Source organism: Rattus rattus, chromosome X (assembly GCF_011064425.1).
Source record: "Rattus rattus isolate New Zealand chromosome X, Rrattus_CSIRO_v1, whole genome shotgun sequence".
In the NCBI taxonomy this organism is placed as follows: Eukaryota; Metazoa; Chordata; class Mammalia; order Rodentia; family Muridae; genus Rattus; species Rattus rattus.
Window position 1 is genome coordinate 101687512 of NC_046172.1, and position 10441 is coordinate 101697952.

A 10441-nucleotide genomic window follows, 5' to 3' on the forward strand; every position below is an offset into this window, starting at 1 on the left:
GACAAATACAGAGGCGGATGATCACAGCCAACCATTGGACTGAGAATGGGGTCCCCAATGGAGGAGTTAGAGAAAGGACTGGAGGAGCTGAAGGGGTTTGCAACCCCATAAGAAGAACAACAATATCAACCAACCAGATACCCCAGAACTCCCAGGGACTAAACCACCAACCAAAGAGTACACATGGAGGGACCCATGGCTCCAACCACATATGTAGCAGACTGGCCTTGTCAGGCATCAGTGGGAGGAGAGGCCCTTGGTCCTGTGAAGGTTTGATGCCCCAATGTAGGGGACTGCCATGGAGGAGAGGTGAGGGTGGGTAGGTGGGTGGGTGGATGGGGAAGCACCTTCCATAGAAGCAGAAGGAATGGGGACGGGTTAGGTGGTTTCCAAAGGGGAAACCAGGAAAAGGGATAACATTTGAAATGTAAATAAATACTAGAAGATTCAGAAAAAAGATAAAGTTCTAAGAGTCATAACTGCCCCAGTTAGATTTTACCCATGTTTATCCTTGGTAGCACACAGCAGCCCAAAATAAATATTAAATAAATACTGATGATACATGGAAATGTTAAAAAAAAAAGTAATGATTTCAAAAAGAGCAGTTTTCTAGTTTACACAAATGTACCTTGGCATGAGTGAGGTATTATATCAGCAAAAGATCAAATTATAAAACCAATGATATTGCTGTCTGATTTCTTCTAGTTCCAACTCTTTATAGCTAGAGTCACTAACAGAACTCACCCCATAGGTTCGGTTCCACCACACGTCTGAACACTGGCTATGACTGAAGTACATTATTGACCCTAGAATTGTCGCTCTCCAGGATCTTGGCAACAGATGACCCGGAGATGTCATAGGCTGAATGTTGCTCTCCCTTGATGGCATTTCTTTCTAATTGTGAACTGGGTGACCAAGTACCACCAATTCTCCAGTACATTTATTCTCTCTCACAGGAAATCTATATTTCTGCATGACTTATAACAGCTTGTTTCTTGTCTGCCCTGGCTATGCAACTAAGTCTTCAAAAGCAAATGGCCCTCACTTATGCCCAATCTACCATAGCAAGTAGTGCTGCACTAACTTCCATCTCCCTTTTCCTTCCCACTTTCTCCATACCACCAAGAGCCCCTCTTTCCCACAACCTATCCACCAGGGCTTTAAAACATCCAGAATTTCCCTTTGTTTGGAGTTAAAGAGCTAAGCTGTTGTAATATAAAGATCCAACAGTACAATGAGTCGAGGAACAATGAAATTTCTCTCTACACAAGAGTCCAGTATATACAAATGACCTATTCCATAAATTCAGTAATTCGAGAGCTGGGATTCATTCCATGCCATTTCTGTTCTCTCTTCTAGAGCAAAGTCTCACCTACCTAAACGCAGCTATACTATTGGCATACCCGTGTGTCTAACTAGCCAGAAAAGAAAAAACTACATGCGTAAAGGAACGGGTATGTAAAGCTTAAAGGACTGCAAAGGGAAGAAGTACAAAACCAACATTCTTGTTCATATTCCATTCATCACCAGGACATGCCACACTCCAAAAGAGGCTGAAAAATGTACTCTGCAGCTAGACAGGTTTGTGCCCACTGGGACTCTACTGTAAAAGAAAACATACCATCCTCCTTATTAGTAAATGGTAAATGTTGTCACAATTTCCTACCCAAAGTAGGAATTCAATGATCAAATTCAACCAAATCCAACTACCTTAAATTAAATCAAACATTGGTGTATTGACAAGGGTCTTCAACATTTAGCATATGCCTTCCCTTATAATATATAGCATATTCCCCTACCTAGATAATGTGTGACAAAATGAAAGTACATGAATTCTGAATGGAGGGCCACTTATAACCCAAGAAATTTAGTAAGTAGAAAGAAAAGCAGCAATGTGGTTATTTATTCATATACTTTTCACTTATTTGAAATGCAGTGCTAAAGAAGTGGGGATTATAGCTCAGTGGTAAAGCAATTGCCTAGCATGCATGAGGCCTTGGGTTCAACCCTCAGTACCATCAAAAGAAAAAAGGAAAGAAAGCAATGTAAAGCTAATTATGATTTCTCACAGCAATTGCCTTACATAGTTAAAGGTTATATCAGGCTACGGTTCACATCTGGTAACATATTTCTGCCATTTGTGTGCTCATGCTTATGCTAAGTTCGCATGGGTGTTGTGACTATTATACTGAGTTGGTGTTTGTATTGTGTACCATTTTAACTCCCTGCATAGTCAACCAGTCAAATGTAGCCTTCTGAACTTATAAAATAGTAACAAAGGAAACTAAAATGCTACAAATCAGCAAACACCATTGGCATAAATAATGACCGTGTGTGTCTGTGTGTGTGTGTGCCTGTGTGTGTGTGTGTGAGAAAATATCACACATGCAGTGAAAATGCAAATAAGATAAATATCTCGTGTTTTTATTTTATTATTCTTGTCATCAATGTGCTTTGCTATCTAGCATGGCATTTGTAATAAACTGCATCAAATTGTAGCATGAAGTTATGAAGATGTTACATAATTATTAATCAAGATGGAATTACTCTTGTAGTAAACCAACAGCATTTTTTGAGAGCAACATGAAGCAATTCTTTGCTATGTGAAACTGATGAATATTGTGACTCAGGCAGAAACGATACTAAAGCTAGAATGGTATCATTCAAAGTTATTAGGCCTCTTGGCAAAACAAGTACAAGTCACTTTATTGCCAAGAAGCTTGTAAAACCAAGCACAACATTAATGACAAAATGACTTAGAGGACACAGAATAAGCTACTGGCAAAAATTCCTATAGCAAACATCATTGGGCATCTACAATATCTATGGCACATGATGTAGAAAGGCAATTATTATCAGATGCGGATGCTGCCAGAAGATATATTTTCTATAGTCTGACAGAATCACTGATATATAGACTCTTGGCACAAGCGCAGTATACACACACACACACACACACACACACACACACACACACACACACACACCTCCACAGGTTTTTTTTTTTAGTTTTGATCCTTAAGTTCCATGTTATAAGAGTAAAGTTTTTGAGACAGATGGTGAGTGGTAGGGTAAAAGCCCTTGCTACGCAAGCATGATAACCTGAGACTACACCCACAGCACCCACATAAAAGCCACAGGAGCCATGTGAGCTTGTGTTGGGAAAGTTGGGTCAGAGATAAGAAGATCTTTCAAGCTTACTAGCCAGCCTAGCCAAAATATGGTGATTGCAAGCAAGGTTCATTGAGAGAACAGAGGAGGACACTTGCAAACATGCATACACCCCACACACACCATATTTTTTCATTGAATGCATGATATTTTCACACACACATGCTTTATATATATACATATATATAGCATATATGTGTATGTGTACATGTATATGCTTCATATATATATTATATGTATATGTATATGTATAGAAATTAAACTATAACATATATGTGTGTACATTTATAATTTAAATTTTCATTATATCTCAAGTGTGCATATACACAAAATAGATTGTTTCCTCCCTTTTATTTTTAAGATTTTTTTAATTTTTAAAGAAGAAAGCTTTGGATTGAGTGTAGATTTGCATACATGTATAAGGAGTAATACAATAAGAAATCATGTACCATTTCCCCAGTTTCTCTAAAAACAGCTATTATGCTTTGAACACACAATGTTCTATTGACTCATGTTTCAACATTTAGTTCCCAGCTGATGGCAGGTCTTCAGATTTCTTCTCCTGGATTCACATCCTGGCCTCCCTCTGCTTCCTGTCTACAAACTCAGTGTGACCAGCTCCCTCATGGTCTTGCCACCAGGACTTCCCTGTCAGTGATGCACAATACCTTCTCAAGCTGTGAACCAAAAGAAACCCTTTCTCCTCAAGGTGTTGTATTTAGTCACAGCAATGTGAAAAGTTAACTCGTTTAACCGCGCACTGCTGTATGCAGATGTTGACATCTCTACTGTCAAGATGCAGACCAGATCCATCGCAAGGAGCTCATGTTGTCCTTTTATAGGCACACTAGGTACCTTCATCTCCACCCACTCCTTCATCCCTGAAAACCACTCATCTCTTCTCTGTCTCTTTAGTCATTTCAAGGACATTATACTTTTGGAATCACATCATCTGCCATCTATGAAACTGCCCTTTTAACTTAGTATGGTTCTACCCAACATGCTATCGTCATCAATACTGTTTTCCATTTTGCTAGTGTTGAAGTGTTGCAAGCCATACATATATGACAGTTTGTTTAATCATCTACTTATTAAAGGATATCTGGTTGTTTCCAGTTTAGGGCCACCTTGGATCAAGCTGCTGCAAACATTTGTGGGTAAGTTTTTGTAAGACCCTAAGTTTTTAGTTCTTTAAAATAAATACACATGAGTGCGGCTGCTGAATTGTTTTTCTATATTGTCAAATTTGCTTCCAGAATTACCATAAAATTCTCACCACCAGCAGGAATAAAAGAAGTGCCCAGTTCCTCCTCCAAAGGTCTTTAATTTGGTAGCATTGTGTACCAAAGCTTTTGGGTTTTTGTCAGTTGTGATGTGCACTAGAAGAGGGGTACTGAAGTCAACTTGAGGAACATTTACCTTGAAACATGTAATCTTGAAATGTGTTGTTATAAAAATAGTACATGTCACAAATAAGTCCTAAGACCCTTAATGTATGACTCATTAACAGTGATAATCAACATGCCCATTTGTCACAATTCAGTGTTTAAGAAAATCACAAAAAAATGGTGAAGATAATAAACCTGTGGCCTTCATAAGATAAAGGGGGAACAAGAATGGAATAGAGCTATGAATATGATCAAAGCAGGTTATGTGCATGGATTCTAAATATCCCAATGAGTCCCTTTTGTACTATTAATATATAGTACTTTTTAAAAATAATTTGAGTCTGTCTTTGTAGCACATGTGAAACAAAAAAAGCAGAAAATAATAGTCTTCACTTTTCCGTATTGACCATACCAGTTGAGATAAACTGCTTTCCCATACATTTTGACCCAAGAAATGGAGGGGAACACTTTATAAACACAATAATAACACTAAAGATCACTTCTTAGGTTAAAAACTTATTTTAGATTTATTCATTTTATGTATATAAGTGTTTTGCCTGCCTGCATGTATGTGCACCATATGCATGTCTGGCGGAAGCCAGAAGAAGTCATGGGATCTCTGAAATGAGAGTTACAGGAGATTATGAGTCACCATGTGGATGCTAGAAACTGAATCTGAGACCTCTGCAGGACTAGTAAGTGCTCTTAACCACTGAGCCATCTCTCCCGTCCACGACTTCCCAAATTCTAAAGGTCTTGCTCAAGAAGTACTTTATAATCACATATTCAGAATTGCTCTTTCTTTGTTTCTTCAAGACAAGGTCTCACTATGTAGCTTTGGTTATCCTGGAACTCACTCTGTAGACAAGGCAGGCGACCTCAAACTCACAGAGATCCACCTCCTCTGCCTCCCCAGTGTGTGCACCACTGTGCCCACCATACTCAGAATCTTAAAAAGGCTACAGGTATTGTTTCAGAGACAAAAATATCACTACATTTAATGTCAAAGATAAAATAATCAAGATTTTTAAGAAGACTAAACTACAATGTAGACAACTTCCTCACTAAGACTTGGATACTGTCTCAATATGTACAAATTGTGTGTGTGTGTGTGTGTGTGTGTTCACATTGTAATGCTATGTATGAATATAATACATTTACTTTCTCTTCCCAAGTACTCTATAAGGTTTATGGATCCAGCATCTGCTCCACCACAGGGCTTGGCCACTTACGGAGCCAGAAGCAGGAAGTTGAGCACACTTACCCCACGCTGTTGCTGGGTAGGTGTTGGGCCATTGGGAAGCCCCAGGACCCTACCCCAAGGTGTGGGGAAGCACAGTCTGGGGCACAGGACAGCCGGAGCTGGCTTGGGGGAACCTGGGTCTGTAAGGTGGCTAGGGTTGTCTGGTTCTCAGGCTCTCGGACACCCAGAAACCTCTGGATGCCACGGAAGAACTAAGATAGCTTCAGCTTATGTCAAATTGATACACAAAACCAGTCAGTACACACACAAACCATTAATAATTGTATTCTTAATATATTAATATTATGGGGATAAAATGTGATGGAGTTTCTTTTCAGATTATTTCAACCACTGTCTATGTATGAATCGGTTCCTTTTTAAAAAAGATTTATTTATTTCATGTTGCTACACTGTAGCTGTCCTCAGACACACCAGAAGAGAGCATCGGATCTCTTTACAGATGGTTGTGAGCCACCATGTGGTTGCTGGGAATTGAAATCGGGACCTCTGGAAGAGCGGTCATGCTCTTAACATCTGAGCCATCTCTCCAGCCCAAATCAGTTCCTTTTTATAAGGCTTTTGTAAATCAGATATGAGAAACGCCATCTAAAACCGCACAGGGCAGTTCACAGCTGTCTGGGAATCTCATGGAAATGCATGCTGATTTGTGTGTACAGCTGTCCATTCATTTTCTGAAGGAAAAGTTCAGTGTTTCTGGCCACACTTTAGAGCAAATACTTGACCAAAAGAGGGTTGAAAGCCAGTGGTAAGAGGTTATCAGGACTTTATGACCTCTGGCTAAGGATGGTTTCACTGTTCAGAGGGAAGCCTCTGGAATTGTTTAAATCATCCTACAAAACTGATCTTCATACTCACCAAACTTCACAGTTAACTTCATTATGTGAGTCTAACGAGAGCTGATGTGATTCTAACGGTCCCTCCTCAAGGTCTGGTATATTTTTAAAAAACATTTTTTCTCCTTAGGGCCTCATTTATAATGTTTTTCTTCCTCAAGAGGTGGTTTTCAACATCTGGATTAGATAATCTGGTCCCGATTTTCCCCTCAAAACTATCTTTCCTTGTCTCAAAGAACTTCTGGGACTTTGCCAAGCAACAGGAAAGGCTTTAGATTACAGTACGTGCTCCTCCTGGACTAGCCCCAGTTCTCCCAGAGAGTTCTCTGCCCTTAACTTGGTGCACTTCCAGGAATGCGAAAGATTCAGGGCCAGCTGTCAATGAAGCAATTCCTTCCACCTGCATCTTGTCCAGCCCCTAAATTACTAACTCAGAAAGGAAGTTGGAAAGTTAAAGAGATGCACTTTTTCTAAAAAGCCTTAATTAGGTTTGACATTACGTTTGTATGGGTGCCCCTCCCTTTCCCTATTAACAAAGAACTATTTGTACATTATAAATAAAGTAGAGGAAGAAAATTACGTCTTAAAATCATTTCCACTTAAGAAACCAAGACAAAAATGGTACAGGTGGCTTTTTAAAAGGAAGAGGAGGAAAAAACGCACCACATAAGCCCTTTTCTTGAATAGGCCTCTAACTAGCCTTGGTGCAGCTGCAAGGACGCATTTAATGTTCCTGTGATTTATTACTCTAAGAGGATATTCTCAGCCATCATCTGCAGAAGAGGCCTGAATCGTATGTAGAATGGGAGACTAAGAACGTATTGGAATGGTCGAAATTTCCCATGTGGTTTCCATTTTCTTTCTGATTGTATGATTCAAATCTTTTTTTAAAAAGATGTTTAGCTGCTGTGAATATCATAAAAGCACCCTGCCCCAGGGCAGCCCACAGTCATCCTGAGCCCGGAACTGAGACTACTAGCAAGGGGAGGAGCTGAGAGCATCCTCCATGCTGCCAAGGTGATGCTTCCTACCAGCAGCTTTCGGTACCAAATCCTGTCCCTGATGTAAAGAACTATGCCTTCCACAGAGAGTCCCTAGACCAGATTGAAATAGTAAAGAACAGATATTCCACCAAGGACTAGGGAAAGTTCTAGAGGTTGTCTCATTCTATCCTCTATTTATCATGTCTGTTTTATACATGAAGAAACTTGAGCTTTGAGGTTAAAGTCACTTTATCCATGGTCACAAAGCCCGTGAGAATAAAACCAGGAATGAGTTCTTGATTTCTTTGATTCCAATAGTAATGCTTTTAACTACCATCCAACTTTACACCATTTCTTCTCTTCTAGCATGCCTCTCTGATGATAAATATAACATGAAAGCCAGTATCATAACAGCCCCTTAACTGCAGAACTCACCTAAACCTGTTGTAAGAAGTTGTGCTCTATGTGTGAAACGTTCTACCAAACAAATACACGTCCGTCTGGGTTCTCCATCAAATGCTCCGGTAAAATTGTGGTGTCTGTTTATTTGAGGCAGGATTTTACACTGCATCTCAAGTGGCTTTCAAATCTGTGGCAATCCTCTAGCCACATTGTCATTAGTGTTGGAATTAAAGGCATGAACAACCACGCACAGCTTGTGGTACATATAATAAAAATGATTTCTGATTTTTTTTAAATTTTATCTGCTCAAGCTCTCTTGATTATATACACATGACCATACATCCTTATTCGTAGGAGGTGCTGAATATTATGTTAACTAATTAACACATTTCCCTCATTCAATTCTCTAAAGTAGTTACCACTATTATTCCTGTTATATATTTAATGAAACTGACATTCTAAATTGTTACCACTCACTTAATCAGATAAAGGTGCCACAGATTGAATTCAGATATTTTTGACTTGAAAGCTCCAACCCCTAAAGTACTACATTCTGCTCTCCTTTTCCTTGATGGTGATAAATCATGTTGAGACTAAACAGCAATGACATTGTGTGATAAGAATGGAACTTTACCTCTGTGGTCTGCTTCTCAAGTCAAGAGCCTCAGTATTACCATAAGAAATACATCAGACAAATAGCAGGGAAGGAAATTCTGTAGTCTTCCAAATTGTCATGTCAAGGCCATGAAACAGAAGAACTTGGGCAAGGCAACATCTGCAGAACCGATGCAAACAGGAACTCCAAAATTTCAAAAACAACCCCCAAAAACAATGAGTAAATAACCAAAGCTTCCCCAATCAACTTTTTTTAAACCAAACCGTGGATGCCAAAAGCTTGCAGAAAAGGGAGTTTTGCTTAGTAATAATAATTAGCAGCTGTACTGTGACTATGGACCTTTCTAGCATTTTCACCTATCCTGGACAAAGCACTTGTATCCTAGATCAGTAGCAACCACAGAGCAGTCCAAAATCCCAGTACAAGTCCTCAGCACTGAAGGGATCAAAAATGGACCTTGTTTGCAAAGAACAACACAGAGCGTTTATTTAGTCTAACTCGGATTCTGAGACAACTAACCAAGTAACCAAGGGACAGTCGTTGAAAATAGTTAAAAGTTAGTTAGTTAATAGTTAGTTACTGCCACCTGGAGCCAGAGACAAAGTTAAGGCAAACAATAAAGCAGCCTGAAATCTTGATAGTAAGGGTTGAGGATAAAACATTATAAAGAAGTTTATGAAAAGTTTATTCTTATTCTTAGAAATCTAGAAGGCTATGTCCATGGCTCAGACTAGATACATACTTGGAGAAGAGTTCACAAGAGCTCTACCATATGACTGATGATGTACACTTTTATAGAATTTAAAGAAAACAGGGGAGGATGAAATCGCAGTTAGAAGATTAATTGCAATTATAAAATTGTTTTATAGTTTGTATGTGGAACTATTTGAGATACTACTCTTAGCCATGTCTAGTTAAGATGTAGCTAGATAAAATTCCCAGCGAACACTGGTTCAACCTCTTATCTCTGTTTCTCACTATTCTTTATCTATTTAATCAGCATGTTGGGGTGGGTGACCAAGGCTAGCCTGGTGGAGCTGCCAAAGGAGGGCATTTTGCCTGAAGCCAAGACAGGAGCAGGCATCAGCCACTCTTAGTAGGTCGGCTCCAAACAAAATCGAAAGAATGAATAGTCCCCATGCTGGGGTTGGGGATTTAGCTCAGTGGCAAGTGCAAGGCCCTGGGTTCTGTCCCCAGCTCCGGAAAAAAAAGAAAAAAGAAAAAAAAGAATAGCCCCCATGCAGCTGCTAGGATTGCTTTTATTCCAGGCCCTCTTTCTTTCCTTTCTACATCAGTCAATATCTGCCATTTCTCACTCCTCGGTGACGCAAACAAATGCTCGGACTTGGTGGGCCTCAAGTCTGACCTGTGGTGAGTTCTTCATAATTAGTACTTCAAAGTCCTTTTTCTTGCTTTAACTTATCAGAAGTTTTTTTTTAACTATTTGAGAATTAAACATTTGTCTGACATGCATTGTCTTTGAGGAGCTCTTCTAAGCCAATCCAAAGTTACGTTGAACTATTTAGACGTCTACTGCTACAACAGGAAACTCGGATTCTGCACGTTTATGCTAAGTAGCTGAAAGAGAGAGAAATTATAACAGAGGAACAAGCATGTTCAATAAATCTGTGCCAAAATGTGTGAAACCACAGGGAATACTAACTTTGCACTCTCTTTCCTACAAGGAAAATTTTAGCTGACTAGTGTTTTATATTTTAAACTGACTTATGTAAAGAAAATAATCTGAATTAATGTGATTCTTTATAGGAAAGCTCGTAATTCAA